The sequence below is a fragment of the Carettochelys insculpta genome, chromosome 2 (genome assembly GCF_033958435.1).
Source record: "Carettochelys insculpta isolate YL-2023 chromosome 2, ASM3395843v1, whole genome shotgun sequence".
Lineage (NCBI taxonomy): Eukaryota > Metazoa > Chordata > Testudines > Carettochelyidae > Carettochelys > Carettochelys insculpta.
This window is the reverse complement of record NC_134138.1, coordinates 81,808,643-81,825,948: the sequence shown is the minus strand read 5'-3', so window position 1 is coordinate 81,825,948 and position 17,306 is coordinate 81,808,643. Positions and strand designations below refer to the sequence as shown.

Here is a 17,306-nt window from a genome sequence, read left to right as displayed (position 1 = left end):
ACCCATGCAGAGAAGAGTCATGTATTTATGAATCACTTCTTTACTGCTTTGAAAATGTACCTCTTATTTTCCTGAAATATGTTCACGTATGAGTTTTTGTCATGGCATTAGTATGCAGAGCACAATATAGAGTGAGACTGAGAGGTAATTTTTCTATATTTATTTTGTATAACTTCACTTTAGCTTTTCTGGCCTGCAATCATGCTGTAAAGTAATGATTGTAGAAAACATGTTGATGGCATGAAATAATTCTTTCATTAGATGACCTAATAGGATAATTTTTTTAAAAAAGATTCTACTAGCCAAGAAGCCACTTTTAGTTAAGAAATTTATGTCTGATTAATGGATATAAAGCAATATGTCTGTGAATGATTGTATTTCTATCAACTTACTACCTACCTAGGGCCTGATCATAAGACATTGTGTGTGACAAATTAAGCTTCAAGTTGTTTTTAATTATAGATAAATTCTAGGTGCTATACATAATCAGAGTTCCCCATGGGTCCTCAGGTGATGGTAGTGTATCCCTGAAACTGGGACTATCCTGGTTCAGAACTAATTTTAACCAGTAATGTGCAGTCCAATAGCACAAATCTAGAGAACAAAAGGCATACATTCATGCACACATATGCACAGAAATATTTGTGAAATAACAAGTGGAAGAAGCCTGCTACTCTCCCCAGCCCTTACACTTACTGCTCTGGACAAATTCTTCCTACAAACTTTTCCCTCAGGTATTCCCCAGGTGGTAAAAAGGGAGTTATATTTATGTTCTACTTTAAAGTGGTTTTCCCACCAGTTGTTGCCACAAGTCGGTCTCCAAAAAAGAGCCAGCCTTTTAAACTTATCTCAGGAAAGAGTAATTCAAGCCCACTGTACTATAGGATTGCTAGAACTTGGGACAACTCCTGTCTTATCACCATATTGCTACCTAGGATCACTTCTGCCCCTTCAATGACTCTGCTCCCTGACCTGATACATAAATTAGAGGCAAGTTTGTCTTCTCTCTTAAGAGTCTGGTGCTATATTCTACAGTCTATATATAAAGAATGTGTTCATGTCTTACATAAACAAATTTTTATTCTGTATCAAGGAAAAAGTAGAAAGGATAAATTTAAAGTAGCCACACATATCACCTAAAACTTTTCACTAAAGGCAAAAAATAGCTCTGCTAAGAAGGACTACTACCATTTGATTTGCTGAACGGACAGTGATCTTTACTATTGTACATGTTAACATTCCAACAAGATGACATTCATTGAGGTAAAACTTTGCAGACATTTTCTTCCTCATGATTTTGGTTCTCTGAAGTTACAGAAGGAAATCAGACAACATCTACCATTGAATAGTGCTGATCTTTGACTCTAAACCACACAGCTTAAGTAACAGATCAATGCAAGTAAATTCAAGGTATGAGCTCTGAATTACTACATGCCTGAAATCCACCGCTGGCAGAGGAAACATCAAGCCCAGCTTCGATCCCCTGCTCACGTCCACTTTGCAAATTTCACAGTCTAGAGTTTTAAAGAGATGGAGCTGTGGAAAGACAGTCTAGGACTTGTCTACACAGAAAGGTGTGTGTTCAGCTTCCTGATCTATAACACTACCTGTTAAGTGATGTAAAGATCACAAACTGTCTTATCTTGACTATGATGTTAAACTGAAGTTGCCTCACGAGAGTTAAGAACATGGTTTCCCCCTTTTATTTTATTATTTTTTTGTGATGAAGGTCCTAGTGTGGCCCAGCTCATGGGATCCAGACACTTTAGCAATTAGACTCCTTACTGTGCTATTCCATATCTTTCACATATTTCTACTGAAGACTAAACTAATATCAGCATGGAGGGAGGGAGCTGGGTCTAATCTCATTGGCTACGTCTACACTAGCCCCAAACTTCGAAATGGCCACGCAAATGGCCATTTCGAAGTTTACTAATGAAGCGCCTAAATGCATATTCAGCGCTTCATTAGCATGCGGGCAGCCGCGGCACTTCGAAATTGAGGCGCCTCGCTGCCGCGCGTCTCGTCCCAACAGGGCTCCTTTTCGAAAGGACCCCGCCTACTTCGAAGTCCCCTTATTCCCATCTGCTCATGGGAATAAGGGGACTTCGAAGTAGGCGGGGTCCTTTCGAAAAGGAGCCCTGTCGGGACGAGACGCGCGGCGGCGAGGCGCCTCAATTTCGAAGTGCCGCGGCTGCCCGCATGCTAATGAAGCGTTGAAATCATTAGTAAACTTCGAAATGGCCATTTGCGTGGCCATTTCGAAGTTTGGGGCTAGTGTAGACACGGCCATACAGTCCCCAGTCTTCATATTATTCACAAAAAAAGAAGGGAATCCCTAGGGGAAAACCACCAAACATGAGGGCTTCAGAGCCTGAAGAACCTTTCACAAATGTGCTCTGGGAGCACCCAGCTGACTGTGCCCTATCAACACAGGTCACTCAGCTACCTTTCCCGCAGTGAAAATACAGCTAACAGGCCACTGCTGAGCCTGTGGCTCCCCCGAGCCACAGGCTTTGGGAAGGGAGAGTACTAGAGCAGGGGCCAGGGACTAGCCCACCAAAAAAACTCAGCAGGGGCCAGCGGAGGGACCAGTTGACATGGTTCAGTCTGTGGGTGCCTATGTGGGGGGGGGCATCCCCAAAAATGCATGCTGCCATCTGTTAGGCCAGCCCCCCCAGTAACCTCGGGACCTTTTTTGATCAGTTGCCATTGGGGGACAGCTCCCCAATAAAACACAGCTGGCAGGGGCAGCTGAAGAACCAGTTGACATGGTTTGGTCTGTGGGTGCTTAGGCAGGGGATGAACCCCTGAAAATATCTGCTGGTAGGAGAGCCATTGTCCTGGTGTGTGTTGCCTCTCAGGGGCCAACCAGCCCCCAAAAATATTTGCCACTGGGGGAGCCAGCCCCCAGTGCTTGGTGAGTCCCAGAAAACATGAAGCACAGAAGCCTTCACCTCATGCAGGCCAGGACATGCTGTGGTCTGGAACCTGGGCCACAATGCACAGCTGACACGTGGTGTGGTGTGGTTGGGGCCAGGGCTAGCTCACCAGCCGCATGGCATCTGGGGTGGGGAGTTGCCCTGTACAAATGTGAAGGGCAGAAAAGAAGTTTCTTGGCCTCTGCGGCTACACCCCCTGCCAGGAAGAAGCCTTCCCCGCCACGCAGGGTAGGACAGGCCACTGCCTGATGCAACCCTGTCCAGTCCCTTTAGAACTTTCTTGTTCAATTTCTTTTATCCTTCAGCACAAAGCTTAAGAACTATTAAGACATCCCTTTATTCATTCAGACTTGCATCATCCCTAATTTGAAAGGGACGCAGTCATTCTGAAGCCTAAGAAGTTACTGCTGGATTACAAATGAAATAAAAATAATAATTTTTAAAGCAGTTCAAAATAAGTACTACACCCACTCTTCAATTTTCCTGCCATTTTTTTGTGTCTTTATAATCACATATTCTGGTTTATAAAAATGTTCCTCTTTTCTCTGTAAGTGTTAAAAACCCAAGAAAATAACAAGTGAGCACGGCAAAGACTCTGGTACTGCCAGCACTTATGTGTATGGCTCAGGGCATACTTGAGGCACTACTAACTCAGAAGGAGCATAGTGGTACCTCTGAGTTTGTTACCAACGATTCTCCCTCCAACCCCATTCCTGATTGTCCTAAGAGCACACATTTGGTCCCAGCTCACCCTTCCCCCATACATCCCTCAGCCCACTCAGCTGCAAGGATCCAGCAAGGCTTTTAGAACTTTATTTTGTTTTTTTACTACAGGCGTTGGAACAGGTGCAATCCCCCGGGGTTCCATCTGTAAAACAAGTTTTAAAAAGGTGAGAAATGAATGGCTTTAACTCCCTGCAGCAGTTATCACAGTCAGGACCAGAGGCATGGCTATGGGTGGGCCCGAGTAGGCCATGGGCTGCAGGACACCCCCTTGGCACGCAGGCCCACCTAAATGAGAGTCAGAGCCCCTGGAGCCCACAGCCTATCCACATTGTCTCCTGCTGGCACCTTGCACTGTTGCCCTGGTCTCCAGCCCAGCACTAGCCCCGCAGAGGGTGAACCTCAGGGAGGAAGCTCTGGGCAGGGGTAGTATTGGGGCTGGAAACTGGGGAAGCAGTGTGCAGTGCCAGCAGGGGAATGATGCGGCAGGACTGCCTGCTGAGCAGTAACGGGAGAAGGGAGGGGTCAAAGCCCGCATTTCTTCCTGTTCCTCTCCTCAGAGCACTGGATCCCTCCCCCTCCCTTCCTCATGGCACTGGAATCCTCCTCCATACCTAATCCTTCTGGCTGCTCTGGAGGCCTCCACATCCCTCCCGACTTCCCACCATTGCCGGCCCACTTGATAGCTGGGCCCACCCACTTTTCCTATCCCAGGTGTGCCACTGGTCCATACCATCTAGCTGCTCCACTCACACTAGCTGGAATAAGAGCAGTGACCACCACACTGAGCAATTCTGGAGCTATCCAGGGCATTCGAATTAGCAGCTGATAAGGTGTTGCAATTTAGGATGCTGTCTTCCCAAAGGATTACCAGACCAAGTACCAACATTGTTAGAACTATGCCAACCCCTGCCCCTATAGGCTGTCTGGCTTGAGCTTAAAGCAACACTTAACTTGAACTAGCGGGTTTTTTGTGTGCTTGGGAGTTGGGTTAGGGACAAAACTTGTGTTATGGCCGAAGCTAACTGCAGTAAAACAGACACACTGCATATCAAAGGAGGGCAAGGAAAACACACGCCTATCCTTGGGGACTGTCCAAAGGATCCAACCCCAGCTGAAAGAGCATCCACTCTGCCCTAAGCACAGAGACAGAGAACACTGCACAGGGATGTGACTGAGAACACACAACATGGGACCAACCACCCCATCGCGCCAAAGAAGTTCATTTACGTCTCCATGCTTCTCAGACAGCTACCTGCCTTCCCCTTTTCCTCTGACATGCAAAGCAGTCCTGGCAGCTCCGGTAGAAGTCACACAAGGCAAAGGTGCTGGGTCAGTCAAGGAGTTTCCCTGATGAAGATACATCCTTCTCACTGCCAAGGACGGTGCCCAAAGAAAACACAAGAGCAGAAAAATGTCAGTGCATCATCAGTACCCAACACTGATTAAGTAAAACAGAGACAGGGATGACAGATCATTTTGCTTTTAGTTCAAATATACATGAAAGACACATAAACTTACCTGGTAGAGCACCACGCCTGAAAGGTGGTGTTGTTTGTCACTGTTGATCCCAGGGTGATGTGGGCAGACATGGGTAGGGTATCTGGTGGCTCCGGACACATTTCCAGCTTGCCACCATGATGACCTTGTGTGTGAGGGCACAGGTACTGTTTTGCATGGCACACATCCGGATTGATGCCGTTTCAGACCATGGGATAAGAGAAGCATGAGAACAGAGCACACACAAGTTTGCACACCCACCAGAACCAGGGAGAAATGCAGGACAGCGATAGGAAAAGGGTCAGCAAATCACAGGCTGAAATAGGTGGGCAGGATACTTGGAGTGATAGCACCACACAAAGTGACAAATAGGAATGAGCAGGTGCTTGAAGAAGTTTCAGGGCTAGATCCAACACCTGCCTTCTGATGTGACCTGCAATATTTAACAGAAACACAGTTTGGAAGCCCAGTTAAGTGATGTTGCCATCAAAAAGGTCTGGTTGTTTAAGAAATGTATGAAATATTAAAGTACCTTTTGCAATTCACCAATTCTCTCTTGAATGGCCATAATGAATCCTTCTAGAAAGCCAAATCTGAAAATAACCCTTCAGGGTCTGCACATCTGTATACATCCTTAGCCTCTGATCTTAAAATGGCATACTTTCACACTCTTTGAGTATTTTGATTACTCTTGTGCTAGTGAATGCCAGGTTAATAATTACTTCTGAAACAACTGCATGTCAACTACTAAGTCTCTGGGTTATTTACCTCCTTTCTACCACTTGCAGATGAACATATCAAAAGAAGCCACCCACACGCAGGTTTCGCCAGGTTCCTGAATCACAAGAAGGTCTATTTCCCCTTCTCATCTCACTAGTGCCTAGCCAGAACCTTCTTCAAACTGGACATCACCAGCATCTAGGCTGTATGTAGGCTTCAGGAGTCGCAGAGACTTAAGTGTCAAAGGGCTGCATTGCTACGTCAAGCTAAATTTTCCCTGCAAAGTGCTGATTTGCATCTTCATTGGGTAGCCCCTGACAGACATCACCTAACACAAGCAACAGGTATTGAAGCCAGGCTGCAAATATCACAATCTCACAAAAATATCACTCTCAAAAATTAAGATCCTTCAACTGGAGAATAGCATTATCTGTCCATCTTTCTGGTTTTTCTAGTGTACCACACAATCAGTAGTGATGGCTTTCTGATCCTAATGGACTGTATCATCTATCAATGCTGTCCATTTTGATGATATGAACCAAACCTGATCAACGCCTCTCTAGGAAGCTAAACTGGTGGGAGGCGGGGAAAATGAATGGATGGGAAATGGAATGGAAATAGCAGTAGCAAAAGGGGAAGTCAAGATTAAAACACTATTAGTGAAAATGAGGAATTATTGAAGGAGAAATACAAAAAACATATAGTCTACTAAAATTACTTCCAAACTGATAATTTTTCCCAACAAAACAAGAAAAAGCCCCAGGAAATAAATCAGTTCTTTCACCTCAGCTAGATTTGCAGACTACCTTTTCTGGGCTCACCTCTTTCAATGCACTGAGTAATAGAACAAGGCTGTACTTCCCTTGCGAGACCTGAAGAGAACACTCAACCCTACTTTTCTTTTTGCTCTTTGGTATTTGTAGATGTTTGACTCCAGGGACTTCTATGAATGGTAATGATATTGGAGAAGCCAGATCTTCTGGGTCCTTAGGCTGCCTGCCTAGTCATGTGGTCTTGAAAGTTCTAAATAAACATTACTTAGTCTTGCAGTGGGTAGGAAGGAGGGAGCATTTTGCCCACAGGAAGCACTATGGATGTGAAGAAGTGTCAAACTGCCAACAAACTATGTGACTGCTTTTGCTCAAGAAAATATGAGCAATGTCTTCCTTGTTTAAAAAAAGAGCTACACTAACGTAGTTAGTAACCAAACACAATTTATTTACAAATATCTAAAATATTATGTAAAAAACCTACAAACACTTAATCATAAAAATGAGAGGCACCATTGGTTTTTTTCCTCCGCTCATGGCTGGCTCTTGGTATTATACACAAACAGACACTTATCCTTTTGATGGCACTTCACATAAAATTACAGTTTTGGAAGACTATGAAGTAGATAGGAAGTAGCCAGATACCATGCTACGTATCAGAGAGTGGTTTGAGGGCCAGCTCTTCAACTCCTGACATCTGCAAAGTAAAAAATGACAGTTTGTTAGCTACAAATAAAATTAAAACTAAATACAGTTGCCAGGAATGGTAATTAGGATCTTCTGCAACCAGAAATCCCTGCCTGCCCGAATCCCCATATATCTTCAGCTTGTAGAAGAGCAGGAACATAGTAGGAGAGAGAAGGAGACATCTGCTCTGAGCCAGCTGATCTGATTGCACTTCAGAAACCGTCCTGCAGAAATCAGCCTCTTAAGTGGGGAAGGGGGAGTAAATGTATAAGAAACAGGGGGTGAGAATTCTAATGCAAATGCAAAGCCCAAATCAAGTTTGTCTTCTGGAACAGCTCCCAGCCGACACTAGAACCGAGAGCTAAATGCATGGTGCAGACTTGGTCTCCAGCATTCACAGCTTAATGAAGCCGTGGACTGCACAAATAGAATCAGTTAGGAGTTCCAGAATTTCCTTACCTCTGTTGCTGCTACTGCTGCTTCAATATCTTTCACCCTCATCCAAGTTCTCGCTTGGCTGCTAAATCCAGGTGTAGTTAGACAGAGCTCAACATCTCCTGATGTTGCCATTGCTTCTACTTCAGCACCAGGGAGTAGTGACTCTTAAGGTAAGTGCAAATGAGTTCACAGAATGGATAGCTGGGTCATGAGCAATGTGCAAGCAAATTGAAACCAATAGCACCACTGTTTCACGAGAGATCATCACATACTTTTAAAAAAAATCAGAGAAAATGTAAAGTCACTCCAAAAGACTCTCTCCACAAGGTAAGCAGTATAATAGGAGGGCAGGACTTAACAAACAGATTGGGTCACATTCTGCTTTGTATTACACCTGCACAGATCTACAGTAACTTCATGGACTTAATAGGATTACTGTGAATTTATATCACTGTAACAGATGCCTTGCAAACATATCATCTCATTGTCAAGAGTTTTCTCTGAACTTGAGTCCCAGGTACTAAGTGTGCCTCTGTGTGAGAGGAATTAGACATTCAACTGATGTCATCACAGACAAAGAGATTTGATACACATAATTTTTTTCACTAGAGCATCTCCATGTTACTGATAAACACTGCACTAGCTATTTAGCGCCTGTATATCAAGTTGATTAATTTCTTTAAGTAATCCTTTTCTGTCAAACAATTTAGATCTAGGCAGCTCCTCAAACTAAAGCTTGACAATCACAGAGCCTCATCAAACATATTGTTTTCTCAAAGGAAAGATTCAGTCTGCCACATGGAACAAGGTAGCCTTGAATGGTTACCAGGCAGCACTTGAGTAGTCTTCATTGTCTACCGATATTAGAAAGAGTGACAAATTTATATATATAAACACACACACATATTCTCTCCCCCCCAAAAAAAAACCACCAGAAAAGCTGCATTCTTAGAACTATACAATCTTCTCCAAAAATGGACAATAGACTAATTTCTGGAGCTAGTTCAGCAGTCCTCTTGTTTCCCAGAAGCAGGGAAGAGTAAAGCTAAAAGTAGACTGATAAAGAGCTAACTCTTCACAGTATTATGGCATTAACAAACATAAATAAAATGAGTTGCAAGAGAAAGAGATGAAGGGGTAGATTGTCTCCAGGTTTTTTTTCTGGGTGAGCTGGAATGGAGGAGAAAGATCCAAGAACCTTTGCTGTGAATCTTCTTCAAGAGCTAGGGGCAGACACTGGGGGCTGCAGGCTCCACCATCCACAGATATGTTTAAACCCTTATGCTCCCAACCCTGAACATGCCTAAGATCTGGGAATGCTCTCCTTAGGGTAGCATAGCTTTCAATCAGAAAATCCTTACCCAAGACTGTGAGCAATGGATGCATTCTACCCCAAAGGATAAATACCTCTTTTATGCCACATTATTTCTATTTCTATTTCTTACTTGAGAAGCACAACACAAAATATTTTTAGTAATTTAAGCAAAGACAATGAACATGGAATTAATCTGATTACAATTAGCGGGCACTTGAAGGAATTCCCAGATTTTTCTCTTTATTGGGGAAAGCAGCACCATTCAGAAGGACATTTAGGGCTGGTTCAGCCCCAGCATGATTTGTTTATGTCCTGTGGCATAAGAAGGTGTGTGTCATGCTGGAACAACACCATGCCTCATAAGAATGGCCATACTGGGTCAGACCAAAGGTCCATCTAGCCCATTCTCCTGTCTTCTGACAGAGGCCAATGCCTGATGCCCCAGAGGGAGTGAACATAATAGGTAGTCACAAAAACAATCCCTCTCCTGGCATCCATTTCCAACTTCTGACAAACAGAGGCTAGGGACACCGTTCCTACCTGTCCTGGCTAATAGCCATTGATGGACCTAAACTCCATAAATTTATCTAGTTCTTTTTTGAGCCCTGTTAAAGTCTTCACAACCTCCTCCGGCAAGGAGTTCCACAGGCCTACTATGCGCTGTGTGAAGAAAAACTTCCTTCTGTTAGTTTTAAACCTGCTACCCATTAATTTCATTTGGTGACCCCTCGTTACTTATTCAATTTTTCCACACCAGTCTTGATTTTATATACCTCTATCATAACCTCATCATAACTTTGTTGCATGTTGAAGAGTCCAATGTCACTCTGAACATTACCTTGTACCATGATTTTTGTTTTCTCCCTATCTAGCGCGACCATATCTCCCTGTCCCAAATACAGGACAGGATGATATGGGGAGGCAGTAAACAGCTTCTCTCTGCTCATCCAGGCCCCAGTAAGCTGGGAAGGAGGCAGTAGCCACCCGCACTCCCCGAACCCTAGGTCGCAGCAGCCCCCAGCACTCCCAAGAGTCCCAAGGAAGAGGCAGAGACCGGGCAGCTGCAGTGCTTCTCCCTGCCTTCCCCATGCCTCAGCGGAAGGGATGGGGCAGCTGTGGTGCTTTCCTCACCCCATTTCCCCAAGCCCCGGGAAAGCAGCAGGGACAGGGCAACTGCCCACACTCCTCCCACTTCCACGAGCCCCAGGGAAGGGGAAAGCAGGCTCATCTGTGGGCTCCCTGCACAGCTGCTGGCAGAAAATAAGGGACAATTATTCCCTTTTCTAAAATAAGTTGGGATGCCTTTTTGGCATCCCAAATGCGGGACCATCCCACCAAAAATGGGATGGATGATCACCCTATCCCTATCAGTTAAAAGACAATACGGCAGCCCAACAGAATTTCATACTGAAGATTCTACTAGCCTTACAATTAAGCAAAAAATAGGGGTGTAAAACAGGTCCACAGGATCTTGAGGTATTTGCTATTGTATCATCAAAACCAATATTCAACAGACATCAACATAATTCTCAGAAGCATTTCCTAGCAGCCTGCAGAGCTGAGGTCAAAGTAAAACTTCAGGGTAGAAAAAATTCCCAGCTTGCTCTGAGGCCTCTGATGATAGGACAGGGAGAAACAGGCTTAATCTGCAGCAAAGGAGGCTTAGATTAGACATTAGGAAAAGCTTCCTAACTGTCTAGGTGGTTAAACACTTGCATAAGTTACCTAGGGAGGTTGTGGAATCTCTGTCGCTGAGATATTTAAGAGCAGGTTAGACAGACACCTATCGGGGATGGTCTAGATGGTGTTTGGTCCCGCCAAGAGGGCAGGGAACTGGACTCAATCACTTCTTGAAATCCCTTCCAGTCCTAGTGTTCTATGATTCTATGATTCCTGCCATGACCTATTTACAAGATGAGTTCCAGCTGCAAGAGAGGCTTTCAAGAGTAATACACTTTTCACAAGAAAAGCCAAAGCCAAAACCCATGACTGTGATCCTGATGCAAATTCACAATTCATATGCTGGCACATCTCTAGCTTCATCTAGTCAGACTGTTGCACAAAGAAAGAAAGTACTCTTTGCACAAAAACAGCCAATGAACTAGAAGTTCTAATGGTCCTGGTAAAGGAGCTGGTGCTGTTGAGATTTCCCTGGCATGTGCAATTGGTGCTCCAGTCTTGGTAGAAAGCTCTGTGCATGACTGTAATTCAAACACTAGATGACGATGAAATGGAAAGGAGAAGAGAAAGAAAAAAAAGAATTTCAGCAGCTCAAAGAAAGAAAAAACTATATTCATACTCAAAGCTACCAAACTCATGGGGTCTATCTTCTATGCACTAATGGACCTCTGGTGAGGATGATATCAGATTCCCAGTTCCCTTTTTCAGGTGTCTTTTCAAGTAACTGTTTATAAGGCAACCCCATCAATGACTATAGCCTGTATATAAAGACCACTGTCATCTCATGAACAGACCATTTGCTCTAGAAAAGGACATAAGACCCCCAAGTTCCCACAATCTCATCAAGCAGGCACTTAAACAAAAAAACATGGATGGAGACAACTAGTTGAACTGTATCTCCCACTGCCTCAGAGACATAATGCTCAGCTGTAATGAGGCTCCCACTTGATATTGTCTGATTTTTGATATTGAGCTAGGATGTTATCATAACTTGAAAAAAAAAGACCCCAGGACTTACGCATCTCAGTGAGTGCCTCTTTTCCTATAACCCACCACAATAGCCATGCTCGGCAGGATGCTAATCCCAACAGAATCCATGTTTGACCCTGAGAGGGCTGGGGGAAATTTATTCATGGCACAGGGAACATGAATGTGGAACTGGCTACCCTTGCATTTGTAGATCATGCTGAGCATGATTCTTACCATGTGTAGGACCTGATCCAGCATCCACAAGCAGCCAGGGAAACCCTTCTCCTGACTTCAATGGGCATAGAGCCCTGACCATGATGCAATGCCCATTTATTCACTAGGCAGTCCTCCATTAATGTCATGAATAATCATTATAACAGTTGTTGGAAAGCCAGCTGCCAAGATATGACCACAATAAGACAGCAGCTTTAACAATGTAATTGGAGACAAGTTCAGAGATGTTATAACAAAGCCCCATATTTCTGTAGTGCAAGAGGAACTGACAATGATGTGCACATTAGAAAGCTATAATACAATCCAAGTGAAAAGTCACATAATGCAGTGTTCTTTATTTATTGCTCTGCCGCTAATTTTTATGAAGGAAAAAAATCTTATGGGCCTGTCTACCAAGTTTCACTGTCTAAATGTATGAACTAATAATAATGCATTTCACAATATTGGCCTGATGACCTAATCTATGATAAATAAAATCAATCACCTCTAACTCCTCTGACTAGCAGTGACAAAACTACATAACTGTGATTTCTGATATTTTAAATCAAAAAAATATTTTTCCATATATTGTCAATCTAATATCATCAAAATGCAGATGAGGAAAAAACATAATAGAAAAGGGGAAGTGGTTCACTCTATTTAAATAAATGACACGGTAAAGATAAAGATTGGTACACCCAAAGGTTCTTCCAGAAAGGGAACTCACAATCTAACAGAGAACAACAATACATTCATCATGATTAATCAGAAATCTAGGTGCCTCAGAATAAAACCTCCATCCTGCAATGATTTACACATGGCTTTAACAGCATACCTGCCATAGGCGCACATTTAACTGTTTGAGTTAAATCTCTATCACTATTATATATGTTGGAAATCAGGTATTTTCTCATTGTCTTTTAATATAACTTTTGTCAACTTTCATCTTACACGTGGCTCCTAAATGTATTACAAGAGCATTATTAAAATGGATAAGAAATGGATATAAATGTGGTTATTGAACAATAATTCTGATTTTACCTCATACATTGCTTGGATTATGAGGTGGGGGAGGTTCTGAATGAAATCACATTTTTCAAACAATAATGATCATTGTAAATGATGCCATTGCTCAGGTCTGACTACAGCTGACATGTTTATGCATTAAACCCTCAAAATGCATGATTTTGAGTTGCACTTAACTCACATGAATGTGATTAATCAGAACCCCCCAACCCACCCCAGCCCTGGTTCAAACTATCCCATGTGGCTCCGGTTCAAACCCCCCTCCCCCTAACCCCCGTACGACCCTGGTTCAACCTCCCTCCAACCCTGTGCGGCTCCAGCTCACCCTACCCCACCCCGCCCCACGTGGCCCCAGTTCAAACACCCACTGGCCCTGGTTCACCCCCACCCCACACGGCTCCTGCACACTGCCCAAGCCGCACCCAGCTCTGACTCTGGCTCATCCTCCCTGTGCAGCCCCAGGTTTGGCTCACCTCCCACCCCTCCCGCACAGCCCCAGCTCATCACACCCTGCCCCTCCTGCAGCCCTAACACACCCCAGACTTAACTCCCCAGTCCCCTCCCACATCCACAATCCACCGCCAGGCTTAACCCTTTCCAATTGCCTGCCCCCCCCAGCTCCAGGATTTACGTTTCCAAAGGAGCTCCAGGTGTTCCTGCTGCTTCCCTGGCTGCAGAAAATGACTTACACCTCCAACTCACATGACATTCGAGTTATGAGGGGGTGTATGTTGGGAATGACCAGGGACTGAGTTTCAGCTGCACTCTTGTACTTTTGTGCCACGTTGCCTATGAGGGGATTACAGAGGCACAGGGGAATCCTCAGATCATTTCTATTCTTCCGCCACACGAAGGGTGCATTTGGACATTTGGAGAATGGTGAAAGAGAATGCAGTCTGGCTATTTTTTTTATAATGGATAGTCCCTGTGATGTATTAGCCAGCCACATAGTTCAAAGCAATCTCCAAGGAGAACAGGGATGTTGCAGAGAAGTTAGATTAATGATTATTAAGACTGGGACTGTTGAATTTAGTAAAGAGACAGCTAAGGTGGGTGGATAGGATAAAGACCTATACAATCATTTGAAAGGTAAATAATTTGATTACGCGTTATTCACTCAGATATTAAGAACTAGGGGTCACACAATGAAATCAATCGGGGGGTGGATTAAAAACATACAAAAGGAAGGACTTGTTCACACAATGCATAGTCAACCTGTAGAATTCATTCCCTGGGGATCTTGTGAAGGTCAAAACTATAACTGGGTTAAAAAAAGAGTTAGATAAGTTCTTGGAGGCTAGGACCATCAACGGCTAATATCCAGGATCCTCACAGATGCAACCACATGCTCTGGATGTCCCTAACCTTTTGACTTTCAGAAGGGGGACTGGCTCTTGGGGATGGCTCACTCAATTGGCCTGTTCTCTTTATTCCTCTGAAGTACCTGTGACTGGCCACTGTGGGGAGACAGGGTACCGGGTAGATGGACCATTGGTTTGACTCACTATGGCCATTGTTATGTAGTAGAAAGAGAGCCTGAGACATAAGTCCTGGTATACGACCTAAGCCATGAACTAAAGGCAGCCCCTGCTGAAATAAAGAAAGGTTAGGAAGAGTCAAACTAGGCATAAAGTCAGGCCCTGTTACAGGCAGATGTCTCCTTGCAGGTTCACTGTTGGATACATGAACTTGACAAGAATAGGGCTGGCACTCCAAAAACCACAAGCACTCCTAGGCACTATGTATTCATATATGGACACATTCCAGAGCACCCAGATAAAAGGTTCTGATGTAAACACACTCCTTGGAGAGGAGAGATGAACACATTTGCTCCTCCTAAAGATAAGGTGAGGATGGCAGGGTGATGAACAGAGATGTTTTCATTGAACCAACATGAAAGTGACTGTAACTAACGATGTCAGAGGGCAATGTTTAACCTGCTTGTATCAGTGCATAAAAGAGGAGTCACAAAGGGTGTCTTCTTCTGGTTGCAGGAAACAGAAACTCTGCCTGTTCACTGAACTGGTCTACTGTAACAATAGGCATACATGTGTTCATAGCCCTGTAGTGTCAATGGGACACTAGGACTGTGCTTCATCGACAATAAATCTAGCCAAGTGCCTTCGCTACCCAGCCAAGTCTTGATCAAGGTCTGTTGTGCCAGCTATCTGTGCAGAACCACACAGTGCACAGAGAGAACACACAGCTGACAACAGCTGGCAACACTTACACTGTAAACGACCAGGGAAGAACAGGGCAAGGAATTAAAGAATGGCAGCAAGCTCTCAGCTGTGGCAAATGGATTTAGCCACTGGGCAGCTGACAAGCTTACCCTGTATCATTAGCAACTTAAAACTGCTCAACTATGTGTGGAAACCTCTTTTGGGGCAGAGCCCTGGGAGGTACTGAGCATCCTCAGATCTCATTCGGAGTTGAGTGTTTAGGACCTCTTTAATCAATGTAAAATATTTTGATATTCTTCAACATTTAAAGGTACAAAACTATTAATTACTGGTATGTGTGACGGTGTGTGTGTCACAGAGGGTGTTAACAACTGTCAGGTTTTACACTGGTACACTAGAACTACAGTACTTTACATGTCTTATTGCATCTAAACATGTTTTTAAATATATTCTTATTTTTCAAAATAATTAAGACTAGAACTCATTCACACGAATATACTTACTCCACCCACCCACCACACTGTTGAAAAGCTCCACTACAACTTGCTTTACTTGGAGACTACACTTCCTTATGAAATCTGAAATCTGCACTCATAATAAACAATATATAAAAATTAATATGAACATTAACAATTTTCCATTTTAGGCCACAAGAAGGGGGAAAATTTACATCAGCAAATGGGATAGGAGTGTAGTGAGTGATCTGAAAGATTATATGGCCGTTGGTTACTGACTGGGTCACTTAATACTGTTAGGCCACGTCTACACAGGTGGCTTCTCCTGACTAAACATGGCTTTTGTTGACAAAACTCATGGAGCATTACACATTTAAAGTGCTCTGGTGGGAATGTGTTGACAAAACTCAGTTATTCATCGGGCAGTGTTATACCTCTCCCTGATCAGGTATAGTGCCTTTGTTGACAGTGTTTAGTTGACAGAGCGTCTGTATAGACAGATCTGTTGACAGAGTGGGCCTTCCATGCTGGCGGCCCACCAGAGCCAGGAGACGTGCTCTCCACAGCAAGCAGGACTCTATGGTCACTGCTTCCACCTGCACTTAAAGGAACAAGGCTCCAGGAAGCCCCTTGCAGCAGGTGCCCAGTGACACACCCCAGCAGCCACACCTCAGACCCTGACAGATGGCTGAGGCTGCCTGGGACCAGCCTGGCCCCTCCCAGGACTCTTGTGAGGCATCCCAGCAGCCCACTTGGGAGACCTGCAAGTGGGCCTCATCCTGATCCAGCACCAAGATCCAGGACCTGCTGGCCCTCTTGGTGGATGAGTCTGTGGTGCTGGGTTCCAGCACCAAGCACTGGAATGCCCCTGGCTATGCCTACATAGCCAGACCCCTGGCACAGCGTGGACACCCTGCATGTACCCTCAAACAGGGGCATGCAAAGATGAAGGAGCTGCACCTCATTGGGTGAGGGTCGAGGGGTGGGGCAGAGGGAAGGGAGGGGTGATGGTGGGGAGGTGGAAGGGCTGCAGGCATGGGGCAACCCCCGGAGGTGACCTGGGGAGGGTTTTTGAGGGCCGCAAGTGAGATGCCCGTCTGCGTGTGCTTGGTGGCTGGGCGCGGCACCTGGCTGTTTGCAGGAGCTGCCACCGTCTGGCCCCAACCCCTGGAGAAAGCCCTCGCACTTGTATTCCACCAGATTATGGAAGGTGCAGCAGCTGCCCACGACATGGGGGGCCATTCTGCTCCCCCACATCCAGTTGGTTCAGGAGGCACTGGAACCTCCCCTTTAGGCATCTGAAGTTGAGCTCCACGGGGTTTCATGCTTGTGCCACCCATGTATTGAATTGCTCCTGGGTGGGGTCCAGGTGCCTGGTGTAGGGCTTCATTAGCCATGGGAGGAGTGGGTAGGCCGCATCTCCAATAGACGGGGATCTGTGTGCCCCTGACAGCCAGCTCCCGGTGTGCGGGGGTATGCAGGTGCCCACTTCCATCCTCCGGAACAGGCTGGAGTTCCAGAACACCCTTGCATCATGGCTCCGGCCTGATCACCCAATGTAGACATCGAGGGTCAGGTGAGGAGGCCTTTGAGCGTATGTGGGGCCAGTGCTCCAGGAAAGGCTGTCCCTCCATGCATGCCTGGCTTCTAGGGTTACAGGGCTGGTTCTGTCAACAGAGCAGCCA

The 17,306-nt window shown here is 44.9% G+C and overlaps 1 protein-coding gene and 1 long non-coding RNA gene across 3 annotated transcripts in view; both read right to left on the bottom strand.

Moving 5' to 3' along the window:
- NOL4 (nucleolar protein 4) overlaps positions 1-17,306 on the bottom strand; it is a 275,179-nt gene that overhangs the window by 93,076 nt on the left and 164,797 nt on the right. The gene's annotated exons all lie outside the window — the stretch shown is intronic.
- LOC142008576 (uncharacterized) lies at positions 3,745-5,316 on the bottom strand. Its single transcript, XR_012644178.1, has 3 exons — positions 5,187-5,316; positions 4,921-5,038; positions 3,745-3,810 (listed from the first exon to the last, which is right to left on the bottom strand). It is a non-coding gene; the product is annotated as an uncharacterized LOC142008576 (long non-coding RNA).